Source organism: Saccopteryx leptura, chromosome 2 (assembly GCF_036850995.1).
Source record: "Saccopteryx leptura isolate mSacLep1 chromosome 2, mSacLep1_pri_phased_curated, whole genome shotgun sequence".
Classification (NCBI taxonomy): Eukaryota; Metazoa; Chordata; class Mammalia; order Chiroptera; family Emballonuridae; genus Saccopteryx; species Saccopteryx leptura.
In genome coordinates this window covers 93396759-93417593 of record NC_089504.1, presented here as the reverse complement: position 1 = coordinate 93417593, position 20835 = coordinate 93396759, and the positions used below count along the sequence as shown (strand labels likewise).

At 45.1% G+C, this 20835-nt stretch overlaps 1 protein-coding gene across 2 annotated transcripts in view; it reads right to left on the bottom strand.

Moving 5' to 3' along the window:
- The window catches only part of ACO1 (aconitase 1), a 67940-nt gene extending 64950 nt beyond the window's left edge, over positions 1-2990 (bottom strand). The window contains exons 1-2 of one of the 2 annotated variants that reach the window (XM_066368309.1): positions 2834-2975; positions 2336-2622 (exon numbers count right to left, since the gene is read on the bottom strand). The gene's annotated coding sequence lies outside the window, so the exon portion shown is untranslated. Of the gene's footprint in view, positions 1-2335; positions 2623-2833 lie in introns of both variants that reach the window. The other variant, XM_066368308.1, reaches the window with a different exon arrangement.
- Positions 2991-20835: the final 17845 nt, after the last annotated feature.

Sequence of the window (20835 nt, the reverse complement as noted above, 5' to 3'; positions counted from 1 at the left end):
GAATATAGTGGGGGAAAAAGCCTGTTTTCCCCCCTATCAAAAATCTGAAGAACTTGATTCACACACTCCATATCCAGTGTGTTTGTCCTGGCTAAAGAGTTTGCTTTGTATCTCCCTGGCTGACAACAGCAATGGTGTGCTGGTAAACTTTTAACAACTTGCTGAGAGTGGAGGAGCCCTGACTTACAGCATTTGCAGATTTGCACGGTGTAAGGATACCCATAATGGCTTACTTAAAGCTAAGAAATGTGATGACACTAAACACAGAACTGAGATGAAATGCAAACAAATGCTAGTGCAAATGAGCTGCAGCAAAACACTGGCTCCTTCAGGCATCTGCAATGTCCCAAACTGGGACATCAATGGCCCAAGTCCTCACTTTAAAGATGTATATATAGACTGAGGTTCAGAGAGGGAAAATTGCCTTGCCCAAGACTGGCCTAGTGACTGGGACCAGGCTGGAGCTCATTTCCCTAGAATCGGCCTGCCTCACAGAGATTGATTTCCTCCATAAAAGAGTGGAGAAAAGAAAGCAAAGGAAGTTCTATGCCACTCACGTGGTAATAAATGTTGATTTTATTATTATCTTCACAGTGTGGGACTCTGGCTTTCTCAGCACACGCTCTTTAGCACACATCTGGAAGGGGTATTATTCTGCACACAGGACCACGTTTCATGTGAACACCGACAGTGCACTGACTCAATTTACCAGCAGTTCCCTAACTGACCAGACTGTACCTTCTGGAGAGACAGGGGCCGCATCTGTTTCTGCTTACTACTTTTCCCAGTGTCCAGTGCAGAACTGGGCACTCAATAAGCAGGTGGTAAGTAGGAGGTCAATAAATATCTTTATATCAAGAACAGAGTAGGTGCTCAGAGATTAGATCCACTGGCTTCTCTGTGGACAGTGTAACTACAGATGCAACATACCCATGTGCTTGCAACATTTCCAAATTGTAGGCTGCAGTGTGGAGCGTGAGAGGCTCTATGGATGGAGGAGCAAAAGGGAATTCAGAGTAGAGAACTACTTTTCTCTGACATATATAATTTCTGTCTGGACTTGTGCTGACAGAACATGAACTCAAGGAAATAACCGAGTGAGGGTTCCCCCTACCACACATCAGGACGCAGGACAGTGCTTTCTGGCAAGGGCTGAGAAAGGGCCACTCACTGTGACACACTGCTGAGAGTGGAAAGTGCAAGAGCACCAAGACTGGGGAATCAGATTCCAACAAACTCAAGGCTACACAACAGCAAACAGAAATGAGAATGGAGGAAGCCAAAAGCATGCATACATCCCTTTCCATCCAGAAATAACTTCTGGTAACTCAGACAAACTCTTATACGCTTGATGCAAGATCCCAGTGGGCTCTTCTCTGAAGCCCCTGGTCCTATCTGACACATCACTGCTGCAATCTGGATGCACAGACAGGTCCACTTTGCAGGCACAGAAACAACCAGAGCCTCCTGTGAGCCTTTCTAAATTTGCAGGCCAGCAGGGCTCACCATCGCTTATGTGGGGTCCCAGCACTTGGTTTCCAAAGTCAGGTTAAGGCTGGTCCCAAATAGCAAAGGTTAACTGTTCACAGCAGGGGATGATGTGTGTTTTCACTCAGAAGAAGGATCACAAACATGAAGTAGGGTCAATCACTTAAGCCTCAAAAGCACTTCCCCACACCAGTGGTTCTCAAAGTGTGGTGTAGTGCAGAGCACTCTGGGAATCCACAAGTTGAAAACCTCTTTTGTAATAATACCAACGTGCTACCTGCTTTTTTCATTCTCCTGTTTTCAGGAGTTCACAGTGAAGTTCTCCAAGGCTACATGACCTGTGATATATTGCTACAGACTGAGTGCAGAAGCACATCTAAGAATCTAGCTGCCCACTGTGAAATCTGACATCAAAGAGATTTGCAAAAATGTACAATGCCGCTCTTCTCAGTAACCTTCTGTTTTGGAAAATAGAGCTACTTTCATAAAAATGTTATGGTTATCTATAATAGGCCCATAATTCTTTTTAAATGAATTAAGTATAGTACAAATTTCTGTTCTGTATGCTAAATACCGAAAGATAACTCATGTAAACAAAAGCTCCTCAGCATACTAATTTTAAAGAGGGTAAACGGGTTTTAAGTCTTCCCAAAAGTTTGAGTACTGCTATCCTAGAGGCTGTGCCCCGACGGCCCTGACCCCCAGGGGGGGTTCTGTATGTGCCATTCTGACGTGCTGGCCGGCACAGGAAAGGCAGCCCGTGCTCCCTCCTGGGACTTAGAAGCAGTAGTGTAGGCTGTGCCCAACCGGTCCACCGTCCACCTTCCACCGAGGGGTCTTTTCGAACCTCGTCCCATTTCCGTCTCCTCTCTTGGTTTGGACTGCCCAGACCGCCGGCACCTCGGGGAGTTCTTCCGATCGGGCCAGCCAACGCTCGGCGAGGCCTACCCGGCAAGGCCCGCACACCCTCCTCGGAGTCCGGACTGCCCGCTCCGCTGGCCTGCAGAGCTCGGCGAGGGATCGCCACTGAGGTCCGCACACCGGCGACGGGTCTGCGGGCGGCGTGCACACCCCGCAAAGAGGGACGAGGAGAGCGTTTCCAAGTCCCCGACCCCTGTCCCCGCGCGGCACGGCCTGGGGACAAGGCGAAGAGATCAGTCCCCAGGGAGAACGAGTCCCCAATTCCCCGCTCGGCCTTCCCGGTCTCCCGCCGCGGGCGCTCTGAGCGACTCGGCCGCACTCGGGGAGCGTCCCGGACACCGCAAAGGAGGCTCACGCCAACTGCGGGGACAGGGCAGCCCGCGCGCCGGCCCAGGGACGCCGGGTCGGCCTGGGCAGTACTCACCGCGGACGGCACGGCAGGGCTCGGACCGCCAGGCGGACGCCAGGCTGCGGGGCCTCTCCAGTACGCTGCGGGGAGCGCTTCCGTGAGCTGCGCGGTCCCAGCCACAGACCCCGGCGCGCTCCTCCCCCAGCCGCCTGGCCCTTCGCCGAGGGGCGGAGCAGGGGCGGGGCGCAGGGCCCGGAGCGGGTCCGAGCCGGGGCCCGAGGGGGCGGGGCGGAGGGCTGGCTGGGAAACCGAGCCGTGGCCGCAGGGGCGGAGCGGAGTTTGTCCCCGCGGAAGGGACTGCGCCCTTGGTGGGAGTGGGGGTTGCTAACCTGGTCGCGGCAGCGAGCAGACCAACTTCCTCTTGGGCCCCGGGTCCGTTCCTGCGTGCCCAGAACCTGGGACCAGGGTGACTTTAGCTAACTTTGGGACCTGGCGTGCGACTGCCCAGATCACGCTAGCAAGTGAGTCGTAAGGGGAGGGGAAGAAATGCAGCCAGCTTTTAAAAACGATTTGGCCTAGAGCACCCTAAGGCATCATTATTTGGCTGCTCGGGTAGGTGTGATGGTCTCACTCGTCCCCACGGCTTAGCCTTTGTTTCACACGCACACATCCACCCACCCCCTCCCAAATGCCATGCAAAGCATGCCAAATGGGCATCGGGTCAGGCTGTCAGGATAGAACCTCAATGTTTCCATGGTTACGAAAGCAAATTTTTTTATGTGTAATTTTTTTTTTAAGTGTGAAAACATTTTATAATGCATGCTATTCACCGGTCTTAAGGTAGAGACTGTCTGAGAGTTGACACTGTGGGCTTTCTTTGCAGGATTTGCTTTCAGTAGATTGGTTGGAGTTGTGCCCGCTTAAGCAAATGTGAGTCCAAAGAAGTGATTAGATCTTTTTAGATGAAAGGTGATGAGCTCTTCTTACCCGACTCATACGGAAAGTTATTGTAGTGTTTTGTTTTCAATATAATGTTATATTAGTTTCAGTTTCAGGCGTGCAGCATAGTGGTTGTAGTTTTCTATCTTGAGTATCTGAATAAACAGCTTATTGAATGAATAATAGCTAATACCGACTGCTACCAGTTACCATGCTCCTACTCTGCACAGGGTCCTCTGATTGGATCGTTACATCTTTCGTAATTCAGCTCTTCCAACTGCCCTATGAAGTGAGGAATATTACTGCATTTTGCAAATATGTAGTGTCCCGTAGCCAAGATTCAGTCCTCAGGCTTGTCTGACTCAGAAGGTCACATTTTTTTCCCATCATCATCATGCATGCAACACTATAAAGTACAGCTATTTAAGTTTGAAAAGGGATATTTACTATACGTATTTCCAATATGGGAAAAGACTTTCTTCCCACCCACTTTCTAAAGTTGTTCCATACATATTCATTGCAAACTTTCCTTGAGTGTTCACCATATGCCAGAAGTTCATGACTAACTCTGAAAAATAATACAGGAGTCCAACCCCTCCTTGGAAGATCGTGAGAGTAGGGGGACAACAAGAGTGGGTGAAACACTGGAGATAGGAAGAGAACACATCCAGCTAAATTTTTATTCTTACTGAGACAGCCCTTCAAAAAGCAAAATTGCTTTTTTGTTTTTAATTTTTTTTAGTGAGAGGAGGGGAGGCAGAGACAGATTCCCACATGCACTTAGACCAGGATCCACCTGGCAAGCCCACTGGGAGGCAACGCTCTGCCCATCTGAAGCTCTGGCGCCGTTGCAACCGGAGCCATTTTTTTTTTTTTTTTTTGTATTTTTCTGAAGCTGGAAACGGGGAAAGACAGTCAGACAGACTCCCGCATGCGCCCGACCGGGATCCACCCGGCACGCCCACCAGGGACGACGCTCTGCCCACCAGGGGGCGATGCTCTGCCGCGACCAGAGCCACTCTAGCGCCTGGGGCAGAGGCCAAGGAGCCATCCCCAGCGCCTGGGCCATCTTTGCTCCAATAGAGCCTTGGCTGCTGGAGGGGAAGAGAGAGACAGAGAGGAAGGAGGGGAGGGGAGTGGAGAAGCAAATGGGCGCTTCTTCTATGTGCCCTGGCCGGGAATCGAACCCGGGTCCCCCCGCACGCCAGGCCGACGCTCTACCGCTGAGCCAACCGGCCAGGGCCGGAGCCATTTTTTAGCACCTGAGGTGCAGGCCATGGAACCATCATCAGCACCCAGGGCCAACTCGCTCTAATCTAGCCATGGCTGCATGAGGAGAGAAGAGAGAGGGAAAGAGAAGCGAGAGGGGGAGGGATGGAGAAGCCCATGGGCACTTCTCCCGTGTGCCCTGGCCGGGAATGGAACCCAGGACATCCACATGCCAGACCAACACTCAATCACTGAGCAAACCAGCCAGGACCAAAGGCAAAATTTCTTAATGTTCAATGATAAGAAACATATAATATGAATAACTGATAATCCTTAACAGGAAACGATTAAATCAGAACTACGTATATAAAAGGAATTGAAATTTCTTAGTTAACACTGTGGCGAACACATGTGAAAGAAATAGTCCCTATATCATTCCACTGTTGTTCTTGGGAATGTCACCAGTGACAGTGTGAATGATTAGAGGCCACATGCTGAACCTGACAAGCTCCGGGAAAGCCTGCATGGTAGCCGTACAGACTCAGAGGCCTAAAGTAGCCACAAAAGATGATCTGAAATTAAAACTTTCCAACTAAAAGCAGTTCATGGCAGGTAGTCATGCCCCAGGGGAGGTATTTTTCTCTAACAAGGGTCAATGCTTACCTTAATCTAGCCTGTCATCTTGCATTTACAATACTTGTATTGTATTTGATAACATGCAGGTAATCTTCTTTTCCTGCTCCTCGCCCCAGGGTAAGTGTCCCACCAGGGCAGGAACCCACAAGTCCTCTTCTTGTTATTGTTATCATGTTAATTAACTATGAACTATCTATTCCTGCCTATGTAAAAGAAGTTTCAGTATTTTTTATTCAATCCCCTAGATTTCCCTGCCTTGCTTTCTCCCACCTTCCTAATCTATCACCAATCCAATCAATTTCTTATACTGTAATCCCCTTACGTCTCTGTATAAAATAAGTGGTGAAATTGCCATTTTCTGAAGCACTTTCTCAATTGAGATTTTGCTTCCCGGCAATGGTTGACAGTTTGGCTCAGATAAACTCATTAAAAATTCTTATGGTTTGGGAAAAAAAAATGTATTTATTTTTTACATTGACACATGCCTGTTACAAATGCAGCAGCGTCTCTTCTGTGCTTGTCCTTGCTGACTGCTCGGTGGTACTTGACACTGGTGACTAGCCTTCTCTGAAATTTTAATCTCCTTCTGGCTTTGGAGTGCTCTGCTCTCCCGATTTACCTGTTTCTTAGGTCCTTCTGCTCTCTGTACTCTCACTTGACTATGACTTTTGACACCGATGAGTTTTCTTTTCTCTCTAATGCCAACTCCCTGCCACCTGTGCCAGAAGCTTGCTGCATCTCCTTTATTGATCTTAGCCCTCTTCGGATCTCTATTTCCAGCCACTTGTGGGGCATCGCCAACTGGATGTTCCAAAGGCACCTGGCATGCTTCCCATCTGAAATGGGAATTCAGTATCTTCTCTATCTGCCTACCCCTTCTCCCCAGGCAGTTTTCCCCTCATCTTGAATACCACCTCTTGAACTGGGATCTCATGATGTGTTGTGAAAGCTAAACATCTAAGAGGTTCAGAGTTATATTGCTATGCTCATACAGGGTCTGCTTGATATATATTCATCATAACACAATATATTCTGCAAGTGGCCCAGAGTTGTGTATGTAATTTACTGACCTTCTGAGAAGGAGCCATTCAGGTGAGGTAAGGGCTCACCACCACAGACCTGCGCCCAGTGACAGAAGGGTCTTCAGTTGAGGTAACAGTGTCGTTTTTCCTAGCAGCCTCAGCACCAGAAGCTTCTGCTGAGAAAGGAGGGGTAGGCCCCTTCTTCCCTGAGAAGGAAGAAATGAAAAGAATACAAGGGGTAACTGGGTCAGCCAGTGATAAATTAACTATATTCCATAGTTAAAATACAGAGCAAGAATAACAGGATCTGTATGTACCTATGGCCAGTGATCTAGAAACTCCTTCTCCCTTGCTGACCCCATTGAAATTTCCCCTCCCCTCTCATTGAGTCCTGGGAAACCTTAAACAAAGAAATCACATACCCATTGCTTAGATACTGTAATATCCTATAAGATATTATATATAACCTGTAAGAAAATCAACTTCGGGGAGCCCGTGGTTTTTTTGTTTGTTTGTTTTTAAAGATTTTATTTATTCATTTTAGAGAAGGGGGGAGAGAGGGGGGAGGAGCAGGAAGCATCACCTCCCATATATGCCTTGACTGGGCAAGCCCAGGGTTTTGAACCAGCGACCTCAGCGTTCCAGGTCGACGCTTTATCCACTGCGCCACCACAGGTCAGGCGAGCCCGTGTTTTGAAGCTACAATCCCACGTGCTCTGCCAGCTTTCATAAATCCTACTTCCTTCATCAAGTTGTCTGGGTGTTTTTGTCCTCCTTTGATTCCTGCAAAATATGGTGCATTGGCCGGGAACCAAAGAGGAAAGATGCCCACAATTGGTGGATTTCAGGCATCCTGTTGGGGAGCCCCCAGCCGCCCTACAGATGTGCCAGCTGAGCGTACACCAGGGATTTCCCCCTATGGATGCCTCTGTAGGATGGGGGATCCCCTTCACCAGTCCCAGCAAGGACCAGACAACAAAGGAATGAGGAAATGAGGGCGCATGAGAGCCACGGTAAGGAAAACCGGGCAAGAGATGCTAGCTAGGGTCCTGACCCACTGGGCAGAAGGGAGGCCTGATCACCCTCCAGAGAGTCACCAATCGCCCTCCATAGGTTAGGAGCGGCAACTGTGCACCCTCCACAGGTGTGGGGAGTGGTCCCCACAGGAGTGGCGACTCATCACCCTCCATAGGTTGTGGGGAACGGGCCCCATGGGTTAGGAGTGGTGACTCATCACCCTCCACTGGTGTGTGGGAGGTTGTGTGAAAGAGAAAGAGCGGAGTGAATGAGATGGACACTGGCAGAGGGTTTTGACTCTCTCCCACAGGGCTGAAGCAAGTGTTGGGTCCTAAACCGTGGTTCTGTAGGGTGCCTCGTACAGCTAAGAGGCAGAATTGCATGCTGACATTTTATGTCAGCCTGCCATAAGCCAAGAGAGCCCGCCATTTCTGCGAGGGGAGCGGCTGGTGACAGACCGAAGGGAGTGGCGTCCCCTCTAAGTTTCCCCTCCCCTTTTCCCATTCCTTCTTGTGGTGTCACTTGTCTGTCATAGCAGGTCTGGGAAGTTCACAGGGAAAACCCATTCCTTTAGCCATGATGGTCAAGAATTTTAAGAAAAGGTTCTCAGGGTATGTCCCCAGGGAAGTCGAGGAATAGCCTGCTTTTGGGGTAGAATGGCCGACAGAAGGAAGCTTGGATAAGACTGTTGTACAGAAGGTATGGTAGGTAGTCACTAGAGATCCAGGCCACCCTGACCAGTTTCCCAATATAGACACTTGGCTTACACTAGTTTTGCACCCACCCACTTGGCTTAGAGGTCAGGCTTCTACAGTATTGGTCGCTAAGGCAGGGAAGCATTCCACCAGACCCAGAAAGCCACTGCAGCAGCCAAAGCCAGGAATGTTAACCCCTAGTGAACCAGAAGAAGCAGAAACTCTGACTCTTCCACCTTATGTGTCAGTGAGGCTCTACCCATCCATACCTGACTCTCTGTTCACCCCAGAGACTGCCACTGACTCAGGCCTGTCATTTCCATATTTATCAGGTCCTAGCATAGGCTCGCCCGAGCCCGAGCTGGAGGTGACTCCCACTGCACCACCAGAATCAGGCCCAGGCTCTCCTCCCCTAGCTGGGAGGTTTCAACTGGTGCCTAAGCCCCTAAGCCTAGGCTTGTTCTAACTCTTACCATTCCCAGAGAGGAGGAGTAGAGGGTTTTTGCTATTGCATCTGGGAAGCTGCCAAACCAAAAACTAATTCAAAAATACCCTGAAGTCTGGACTGAAGAACCCCCACCCCCACCCCCAGCCTGGCAATAAACCAAGTGCCAGTGCAGATAGAGTTAAAACCTGGGGCACTGCCTGTCAGCCAGAAACAATGCCCTGGTTCCTAGGGAAGCCTTGGAAGGAATCCAGGTACATTTACAAAGGCTCAAGGAACATGGCATTATTATCCCGTGCCAGTTACCCTGGAATACTCCTTTGCTCCCTGTCAAAAACTGGGAACCAATGATTATTGGCCAGTACAGAACTTGAGGGTTGTAAATGAGGCAGCAGTGACTCTACACCCAATGGTACCAAATCCTTATACACTCCTAAGCCTCCTCCCTGCTCAAGTCTTATGGTTCACTTACTTAGACTGAAAAGATGCCTTTTAGTATAAGGCTGGCTCCTTAAAGCCAGGAGCTATTTGCCTTCCAATGGGAGGACCCAGCTACAGGGCCTCAGGTGCAGTATACCTGGACTAGGCTCCCACAAGGGTTCAAGAACTCCCCTACCATCTTTGGGGAGGCCCTTGCTTGGGACCTCGAGAGGTTTCCGGCATAGGACATAGGATGTGTCCTCCTTCAGTACGTGGATGACCTCATGAGACTCCAAGGAAGTGCTCGAGGAACAGACAAGCTTTTACGCCATCTAGAGAAGAATGGATACAAGATCTCAAAGAAGAAGGCCCAGATCTGCCAAAAGCAAGTAAAATACTTGGGATTCATTCTCTAACAGGGGAAAGGAGGCTAGGGGTAGAACAGAAACAGGTTATTCAGAACATCCCAGTCCTTATCACGGGGAGATAAGTTAGAGAGTTCCTGAGTGCAGTAAGATTCTGCCATTTATGAATCCCCAACTTTGCAGTACTGACCAAACCCCTCCATGAAGTCACAAAGCAGGGAGAAAAGGAGCCCATGGACTGGGGGCCGGAACAGGACTGAGACTGTACCTTTCAGACTCTTAAAAAGGAATTACAAGTTGCCTCAGTGCTAAGTCTTCCTAATCTAGCAAAACCTTTTGTCCTGTATGTCTCAGAGAGGAGCAAGACAGAAGTGAGTGTATTAACCCAGGATTTGGAGTCATGGCCTAGACCGGTAGCCTACCTCTCCAAGCAACTAGATGGGGTTGCAAAAGGCTGGCCACCCTGCTTGAGAGCTCTAGCAGCCACCGCCATGCTGGTGCAAGATGCAGACAAACTAACTTTAGGACAAGACCTGAGAGTGTGGGTGCCACACGCAGTAGTGACTCTGATGAATGCCAAAGGACATTATAGGCTTACAAATGCCCACCTCACTAAATACTAGCGTTTATTATGTGAAAACCAAAGACTAGTAATAGAAGTGAGTATCACTTTAAATCCAGCGACACTGCTCCCTGTGAATGAGGGAAAGCCGCAGCACAATTGCTTAGAAGTACTTGACTCAGTATACTCCAGCTGGCCTGACGTGTTAGATCAACCCCTGAGGGAGCCCGACTGGGAGCTGTATGTGGACAGAAGAAGTTCCATCAACTCAAGGGGAGAAGCAGGCAGGGTATGCAGTAGTAACTCTAACAGAGACTATAGAGGTGCGGCCTCTACCCCAAGGTACTTCTGCTCAGCAGGCAGAACTGATTGCCCTGACTGGAGCCTTAGAGCTCAGTGAAAGGAAAAGAGTGAATATCTTTACAGATTCCTGTTTGCCTTTCTCACTCTCCAAGTGCATGGAGCAGTTTACAAAGAGAGAGGACTCCTAACTGCTAGGGGCAAAGATCTTAAATATCCAAGAGAAATTCTCCAGCTGCTGGAAGCAGTCTGGAAGCCAGAACAAGTAGCAGTGATCCCCTGCCAAGGACCCCAGAAGGGAGGAACGGTAGAAGCCCAGGGAAATGCCAGAGTAGATGCAGATGCAAAGAGGGCTTCTACCCTGCCCTACCACAAGGGTGCTATAGCTCCTCTCATCCCATGGGCCCTGGAACTTGTATCCGAATATTCCGAGGGAGAGAAAAGGTAGAGAAAGAGGGAGCCAAAGAATTAAAGGACGGCTGGATGCCACTGCCAGATGGTAGAGTTGTTGTTCCCCACCTGTTGGGCCAGCAGTAGCCCAGGCTTTGCATGCTGCCACCCATCTGGGACAAGAAAAGACAGAAACACTGCTAGGGAGATATTTCTATATCCCTCTCTTGGCAACCCTAGCCAGGAAAGTAAGCCTGCACTGCTCAACCTGCCATCAGAATAATGTGAAACAAGGACCTTCAGTACCCCCGGTATTCAGTCTTACGGGGCAGCCCCCTTTGAGGATATACAGGTGGACTTCACCGAGATGCCCAAGTGAAGGTTACCAGTACCTGTTGGTGTTAGTGTACATCTACTTAGGATGGGTAGAAGCCTACTCCACTCAGACTGAAAAGGCTAGAGAAGTAACAAGGGCATTGCTCAGAGAAGTAATTCCAAGGTTTGGACTGCCACTTCGGATAGGCTCCAACCATGGCCTGGCCTTTGTGCTAAGATAGTACAAGGGATAGCTCAAGCGTTGGACATCACCTGGAAGCCTCACATAGTATACAGACCTCAGAACTCAGAAAAGGTGGAACGCATGAACAGGACTCTGAAGTTAGGCTTAGCAGATTATGTCAGGAAACAGGTCTTAAATGGGTACAAGCTTTGTCTCTAGTATTGTTTAAGGTTCGGTGGACCCCTTCTAAGAACACCGCGTATTCACCTTATGAGGTGTTGTTATACAATAGGCCTCCCCCAATATTATGTAGCTTGCCAGGGACTCCCCGAGAATGAGGAGAAACAGAACTACATAGGCAATTAAAAGCTTTAGGCAAGGTAGCCGGTGCCATATCCAAGTAGGTGCTAGATAGGGCTCCCATCAGTTTGTTTGCCCTTGTCCATTCTTTTTCCCCAGGAGACCAGGTGTGGGTCAAGGATTAGAATCTACCTCCCCTCTGACCGAGGTGGAAGGGACCCTACACTGTGATTCTAACCACTCTTACTGCTGCCAAGGTAGAAGGCATACCTGCCTTGATTCATCACAGCTGGCTGAAGCCTGCAGCCCCAGAGGAAATACCTTTGTAGACAGCAGAAACTGACCCTGCCAACCCTTGTAAGTTGACACTGAGACAGACAACATGCCCTGCTCCAGCCACAAACCAGGAGCTGGCTGGTCCACAAACATCTGAAGCCTAAGGAATCTCGCTGTGGGGCTCCTTATAATTGGACTCTGGGGAGGAGGGAAACTGGGGCAGAGGACTGTGAACTGTGTATCTATGCCACCAAGGAAGGCCAAAAGGTCTCCACCACCTTGCTTTTCTATAGCTTCTATGAGTGTAAGGGAACTCAGAAAGAGACCTGTACCTATAATCAGACTCAATATTCAGTGTGTGACCTAGGGGATAACCAGACCTATGTCTATTATAATCCTACAAATCCTCCTACTACAACAATATTTAAAATAAAAATAGCAGCAGGAGGATGGGGAAATGGATAGAAGGACCAACAATAGCCCAGAACAAAGTTAAAGGAAACCCCAGTAGCCTTTTTGGGAGATAGTTCTCAGCCTTTAGTAGGTTTAAAACCCTTATAGGAGCAGTGTTATTACTCCTAGGAATTTGTTTAATAGGTCTGTGTTTGTTGCTACTATTAATAAACAGCATAAGGAACATGATAGAAGCCACAGTACAGCAACGAACTACGGCCCATGTATACCTTACTCACCACTATCAGGCCTTCCCCTTGGGACCAGATAAAGAATGTGAGACTCCAGTATAAAAGAAATTCTGAAATCTCAAAGGAGGGAATGAATAAGGAGGGACAAGCCCCCTCTTCCCTGAAAAGGAAGAAATGAAAAGAATAGAAGGGAAAGGAGCCATCTGGGGTAACTGGGTCAGCCACTGATAAATTACGTATATCCCATAGTTATAATACAAAGCAAGAATAGCAGAATCTGTATGTAACTATGACCAGTGATCTAGAAACTCTTTCTCCCTTGCTGACCCCACCAAAACTTTCCCTCCCCTCTCCTTGAGTCCTGGGAAACCTTAAACAAAGAGATCACATGCAAATTGCTTAGATACTGTAAAGGTATATAACCTGTAAGAAAATAAACTTCGGGTAGGGTCACAAGGAGTCCAAAGGTAGGGAAAATGCAGTCCCTCAAGCTGATGCCAAATGGATATCTTGGCACGCATCAGACCCTATTGGGGTGAATACAGCTTTGTGAAGTCAACCCCCATATGGCAGCTCATACACTGTGATTAGGATTGATCCTCAAAGACAGCTGGAGGGACAACCCCATCCAAGGACAGGCTAACAATAATCAAGAATCACCTACAAAAGGAGGGCTCAAATAATTCACATAAGGAACATTGCTGGAGTACCTAGCACAAGTGATCTGGGACACTGTGCCATGGAGCCCTACAAGACACCTACTCCATAAAGCCACCATACCAAGACTGGGATACACCGCAGATTTACCTAATACATAGACTCAAGTACAGAGGCAGCCAAAACGGGGAGACAAAGAAATATACCCCAAATTAATGAACAGGAAAAATCCTCAGAGAAAGAACTAAATGAAATGGAGGCAAGCAACCTACCAGAGACAGAGTTTAAACAATGATTACAAAGATCAAGGAACTTAGGGGAAGAATGGACGAACTCAGTGAGAACTTGAATAAAGAGATAGTAAGCAGAAAACAGGACATAGAAACCATAATAAAGAACCACTCAGGCCTAACTTGTGCTGGCACAGAATATAGACCTGGAATGCTGAGGTTGCCGATTTGAAACCCAGTGCTTGCCTGGTCAAGGCACATGTGGGAGTTGATGCTTCCCCCTTCTCTCTCTCTCTCTCTCTCTCTCTCTCCTCTCTAAAATGTATAAATAAAGTCTTAAAACAAATTGAAAATAAAAAAGAACCAGTTGGAAATGAAGAATACAATATCTGGAATGAAGAATTCAATAGAAGAAAACAATAGTAAGATGAAGCAGAGGAATTAAATCAGTGATTTGGAAGCCAAGGTAGCAGAAAACATCCAATCAAAGAATCCAACAAAAAGAAAAACGAACTTTAAAAGATGTGGCTAGTTTAAAGGACTTTTGGGACAAAATCAAGTGCAACAACATCTGCATCATACAGGTACTAGAAATAGAAGAGAGAAAGGAATTGACAACCTATTTGAAGAAATAATGACTAAAAACTTCACAAACCTGGTAAAGGAAAAAGATAAAGAAGTCCAGAAATCACAAATCGTCCCAAACAAGATGAACCCAAAGACCCCAAAACAAATAATAATTAAAATGGCAAAGGTTAAATACAAAAAGATAATCTTAAAAACAAAGGAGAGGCCCTGGCCGGTTGGCTCAGCAGTGGAGCGTCAGCCTGGTGTGTGGGGGACCCGGGTTCGATTCCTGGCCAGGGCACATAGGAGAAGCACCCATTTGCTTCTCCACCCCTCCGCCGCGCCTTCCTCTCTGTCTCTCTCTTCCCCTTCCGCAGCCAAGGCTCCATTGGAGCAAAGATGGCCTGGGCGCTGGGGATGGCTCTGTGGCCTCTGCCTCGGGCGCTAGAGTGGCTCTGGTCGCAACATGGCGATGCCCAGGATGGGCAGAGCATTGCCCCCTGGTGGGCAGAGCGTCGCCCCATGGTGGGCGTGCCGGGTGAATCCCGGTCGGGCGCATGCGGGAGTCTGTCTGACTGTCTCTCCCCGTTTCTAGCTTCAGAAAAATACAAAAAACAAAAAACAAAAACAAAACAAACAACAACAACAAAAAAAAAAAAAAAAAAGGAGAAAAACAGTTACCTACAAGGGAGCTCTCATAAGACTGGCAGCTAATTTCTCAACAGAAACTTTTCAGGCCAGAAGGGATTGGCAAGAACTATTTGAAGTAATGAAAAGCAAGGACCTACAAATGAGAGTACTTCCTCCAGCAAGGCTATCATTTGAAATTGAAGGAGAAATAAAAAGCTTTCTATACAATAAAATTCTAAAGGAGTTCATTACCACCAAACTAGTATTACAAGAAATATTAAAGGGACTTCTTTTAGAAGAAGAAAGAACAACAACAAAAAAACATAATTATAAAGAAGACTGGCAATAAATACATATCTATCATTGTTACACTTTAAATGTAAATGGATTAAATGTGCTAGTCAAAAGGCATAGGGTAGCTGAATGGATAAGAAGACAATACCAATACATATGCTGTCTGCAATATACCCATTTCAGATCAAAAGACATACACACTGCAAAAAAAGGGATGGGAAAGATATTTCATGCTAATGGAAACCAGAAAAAGCTGAGTAGCAATATTTACATCAGACAAAATAGACTTTAAAACAAAGGTTAGAATAAGAGACAAAGGAGGACATTACATATGTTAATGGGATCAATCCAACAAGAAGATATAATCCTTGTAAACATTTATGTACACAAAAAAAGAGTACCTAAATGTATAAAGCAAATATCGATGGACATAAAAGGAGAGATGGACACTAATACAGTCACTGTAGGGAGTTTTAATACCCCATTAACATGATAAATATATCATCCAGACAGAAAGTCAACAAGAAAACAGAGGCCTTAAATGACACATTAGATCAGATGACTTTAATTGATATTTTTAGAATGTTTCACTTCAAAGCAGAAAAATATAAATTTCTTACAAGTGCACATGAAACATTTTCCAGGAAAGACCACATATTAGGTCACAAAACCAGTCTCAATAAATTTAAGAATATTGAAATCATATCAAGCATCTTCTCTGACCACAATGGTATAAAACTAGAAATCAATCACATGATTAAACTGAAAAATACCTCAAAACTAAATAACATGTTACTAAACAATAACAACAAGATTAAGGGCAAAATCAAAAGTTACCTCAAGACAAATGAACATGAGAACACAACTACCCCAAAATTACGAGACACAGCAAAAGCAGTCCTAAAGAGGAAAATTCATGGTGTTACAGGCCTACCTCAAGAAACAAGAAAAATCTCAAATAAACAATCTAAAATTACACCTAAAGGAACTAGAAAGAGAACAACAACAGCAAAAATCCTAAGTGAGTAGAAGGAAGGAAATAATAAAGATCAGAGAGGAAATAAAATAATAGTCTGAAAAAATAATACAAAAGATCAATGAAAACAAGAGCTGGTTCTTTGGAAAAATAAGACTGGTAAATCTTTAACCTAGCTCATCAAGAAAAAAATGATAGAAGACCCAAATAAATAAAATAAGAAATGAAAGAGGAGAAGTAACAACTGCCACCACAGAAATATAAAGGATTGTAAGAAAATATTATAAACAACTATATATCAGCAAATTAGATAATCTGAAAGAAATGGATATATTCCTAGAAACATATGAATTTCCAAGACTGAATTAGAAAGAAAGAGAAAATCTGAACAGACCGATTACAATTTATGAAATTGAAGCAGTAATTAGTAAACTCCCAACAAACATAAATCCTGAAGCAGATGGCTTCACAGGTGGATTTTATCAAACATTCAAAGAAGAACTAACACCTATCCTCCTCAAATTATTGTATTCCGAAATATTCAAGCGAAAACTCCTAAGCTCATTATATCAGGCCAGCATGATCTTATTCCAAAACCAGATAAAGACACTACAAAGAAAGAAAAATATTGGCCAATATACCTAATAACATAGCTATAAAATCCTCAACAAAATATTAGCAACATATTAAAAAGGTTATACACCATGATCAAGTAGGATTTATTCCTGGAATGCAAGTTTGGTACAATATCTGCAAATCAATTAATGTAATATACCACATAAATAAAATGAAGGATAAAAATTATATAATCATATCAATCAATGCAAAAAAGCCTTTGTTAAAATCCAACACTCATTTATGATGAAAGCCCTAAGCAAAGTGGGAATAGAGTTTACATTCCTCCTCATCATAATAAAAGCATAGATGACAAGCCCACAGTCAACATCATTTGCAATGGTGAAAAACTTAAAAACGTGTTCTTTAAGATCAGAAACAAGACAGGATGACACTTTCACCACTATTATTTAATATGATACTGGAAGTCCTAGTTACACCAATCTGACAAGAAGAAGAAATAGAAGGCATCCAAACTGGAAAGGAAGAAATATAGCTGTCATTGCTTGCAGATGACATGATACTGTATATAGAGAGCCCTAAAGATTCCACCAAAAAACTACTAGAACCTATAAAGAATTTTAGTAAAGTAGCAGGATACAAAATAAATATCCAGAGATTAGTTGCATTTTTATATGCCAATAATAAACTATCAGAAAAGAAAACTATGATACCAATCCCATTTGCAATTGCACTCACCTTGTAAGGGTGGACTTTTTGGTCAATGTACCATTGTGTTTTTCAGTGCTGAATGTATAATTGATACTTATGTTGTACATCCTTGTACTGTGAATGCTCATGAAGTCCAGAAGGTTTTCGTCCATTCAGGGTCCCTGGCACGTAGAGACTTAACTCTGGTCCTCTTCCCCATGGTCTTGGAAAAAGAATGAAAAAAATCTGAAAAGAAATAGAAATTACAGCTTTAGTTCAAGACTTAACTGCTACGAAACGCAAAGGTAATTTCCTAAAGCAACACTGCCACCTTCCGGAAGCAGGCACCAACTACACATCTTTTTTTTTTTTTTAAACAGAAGGAACAAGAGACTATCATTGAATGGAAACACCTGAACTGTACTAGAGGCCTGTGACACTGCAGCCTGATGTCCCCATTTTGGGGTGCAAATAAGAATTGACAATTAATAAGGAAAAGGCCCAATACATCTTATTTGTCAAATGGAAATTGAAAGATTATGTGACCTGCTTCTAGCAGCATCTCAGCTTATATGAAAAAGCAGCAGCCATTGCTTTGGGGAAACTTTACTTGCATTATGCCACTTGAAGTAAAGACACTGGCTCAACATTGCCCTCGATTCACAGTGGCTCACCTTAGTTCCTGGGCCTGGTTCACTGATGGTTCAACTGAGTTGAAACCTATTAGTGCCAGTGGGCTGCCACCCTGAAAACTGCTGTGATAATCCTGTTAGTGGGTAGAGCTCAAGATCATTTTAGAGAGAGAGGCAAGAAGGATGAGAAGCATCTACTCATAGTTGCAGCAGTCTTAGTTGTCATTGATTGCTTTCTCATATCCATATTCATACTCATATTCCATATTCATATTGAAATATTCCCTAATTTTTGTGAGCAGTATATATGCCTTTACCAAGGGGCTCCAGCTGAGCCAGTGACCTTCAGGATCAGGCCAGTAACCATGGGAGCACGATCACACGCTCAAGTTGGCGACTCCATGCTTAAACTGGCAACCCCACACTCAGGCTGGTGAACCAGTGCTCAAGCCGGATGACCCAACACTGAAGTCAGCAACCTTGGGAGTTCGAATCTGGGCCATCAGCATCCCAGGCTGGTGCTCTATCCACTGTGCCAACGCCTGGTCAGACCCCAGGAGATTCTTATAACTCTGGCTAATCTTCCCTATGATGAAAGCTGTATTTTTTACTGACTCTTGGGATATTGCCAATGATTTAGCTGTCTGGCCTGCTCTCTGGTCCAACACTTGCAGGCTGAGAGATTCAACAACCCTGGCATCTTTGGTGGGGAACACCTTAGACCTCAGATGTACAGTTAATCATTTCTTTGTTGTCTAGATCCAGTACTGCCACTTGTCAAGTAAGAACCACCTGACAGTGAGGACTTGGCTGAACCCGAATTATCCTGCTCTGCCTGATGCCATCAACAGCAGTTCCCAACTTGGACCCCTTTAAACAGGTACAAACACATGGGCTGACACAACCTTGTTTCATTGTGACTGTTACAAATTCACATGATTCTCTGATGGCTGAGAGTCTTGGGTTATGCTATGTATGAAGAGGAAAACACATCCACTTAGTGACATTGTCCATGTGACTTCAGCTAACCAATGTAAATGCTGGCCCAGATCACGTTTAATGGCAAATCTCAATAGGAGTTACCTGTGCCTGTTTGGGTTATATGTTTGTATATGGTTGGAAATGGGCCACAGAATATTTATTTCTCTATTGGGGATGGAGGTAGTTTCTTGCCCAATTATTGCCTCCAGTAATTATTGGCAATGACACCAACGATGGGCAGGTCGGTGTAAACCCCCTTGCATGTGTACAATGCATAAAGGTCTGGCCTTAAGCTAGACTACATCCTGACTGTCTGAAATAAAATGTCCTGGTGTCCTCTGGGACAGTTGTAGGACTCCAGGACCCTGGAAGGCATAGTTGAGGTCAACATTGCAGCTTAACTTCATCTCATTCTTGGAGTCCTGATGATGGCAGCCTCAATTAAATGCTCCATGAGACGAATTAAACAGATTAGACAGGACAGCTATGTTGGTTAAATTAATCAGAATGGCCAACAGACTGACATACTCTTGTGAAAGTTTGCCAGAAGCCAAGAGGTGTAGGGATAATGGGTGGATTGATGGGGAGGCAATCTTCCATGGCTCAGGCATTCCTGCACACTTTTGCTGGTTGTGCCAAAACTGCTTTTGACCCATGCCATTCCTCTGGGTTGTGCTTACAGAGAGCAACCCTAGGGCTGGAATTATTAAAGTCAGGCATTTGCTTCAAAATTATTGGATAGGGAGAAAAACTAAGTAAGGGTATAGATGAAACAATATCGTCTAAGAATTTATAACTTTTGAGTCTGGGCCAAAGTACATTCAGGATCAAAGTGCAGGCTTTCCTACCACTCACTGTAAAGTGGTAAGTTCTTAAACTCAGTGTCTCTCATCTGCAACAATCCCATTGCATGCATTACATTCTTCTGGACTCCAGCACGTCATCCCCAGGGACCTGCCACAAGGGGATTGATGCTCGTGCTGCTTGCTGTGCCGTAATCATGTCATTTTCTATAACCTAAGAGTTTCGTGTCTTCTGCCAATATTCATAAAATAGCAACCCCCACATGCCAATATTCATAAAATAATAACATTGTTATTAGCTTGTAGTTAGGGTAAAATTCCAAACGCTGACAGATATCTATTTGTTTTCTAGGGAGTAGGGGCTGGAGGGTGTTTTTTTGAAATGACCAGGCACAAATTTAGAGTTGTAGAATTTAGTTTTTACATTGAGAAAAAATATTCAATTTATTACACTTGTCTTGCAACTGCACCAAACTTTGCCAAACAGGAAATTTAGAACTTCAGTAATTTTTAAAGCTTTATTTAATAAATTTTAAATTATGAATAATCTCAGCCATCTATAGAAGTAGAGAGATTAGTATAATGAGCCCCTGTATAGACACCACTCAGCTCCCGTTAATTATCAACTCATGGCTATCCTGTTACTTCTATCTGCCTCCAGTCCCTACTTTGAAACACATTCATAAAATCACATCATTTTATTTGTCATGTTCTGTTTTAAAATCATTGACTGGAATTTGCATTGTTTTATAATTTGCAGTCTTTGTATTTCTCAAGAGCTATTTTGTGAACATTGGCTATATTGCTGAATTAGTAACAGTTTTTTAAAAAAAATCACAGTTCTCCTTCTCCCCCACTCCTTAAATATTTTAGAAGTAACCAAAGCTGCACTTAGTGGTAAATGCATAGACTTAAGTTCTGTAGTTATTAAAAAAGAAATTAATAAAGTTAGAAAAAACTAAAAATATAAATTAGTAACAAATTATTAATACACTATAAAATATAGAGAATTGACTAATTCTGAGAACTGTGTCTTTGAAAAAATAAACTATGCAAGTCTTTGAAAAATCAAATTAAAATGAGGTGAAATGGCCCTGGCCGGTTGACTCAGCGGTAGAGCGTCGGCCTGGCGTGCGGGGGACCCGGGTTCGATTCCTGGCCAGGGCACATGGGAGAAGCGCCCATTTGCTTCTCCACCCCCCCCTCCTTCCTCTCTGTCTCTCTCTTCCCCTCCCACAGCCAAGGCTCCATTGGAGCAAAGATGGCCCGGGCGCTGGGGATGGCTCCTTGGCCTCTGCCCCAGGCGCTAGAGTGGCTCTGGT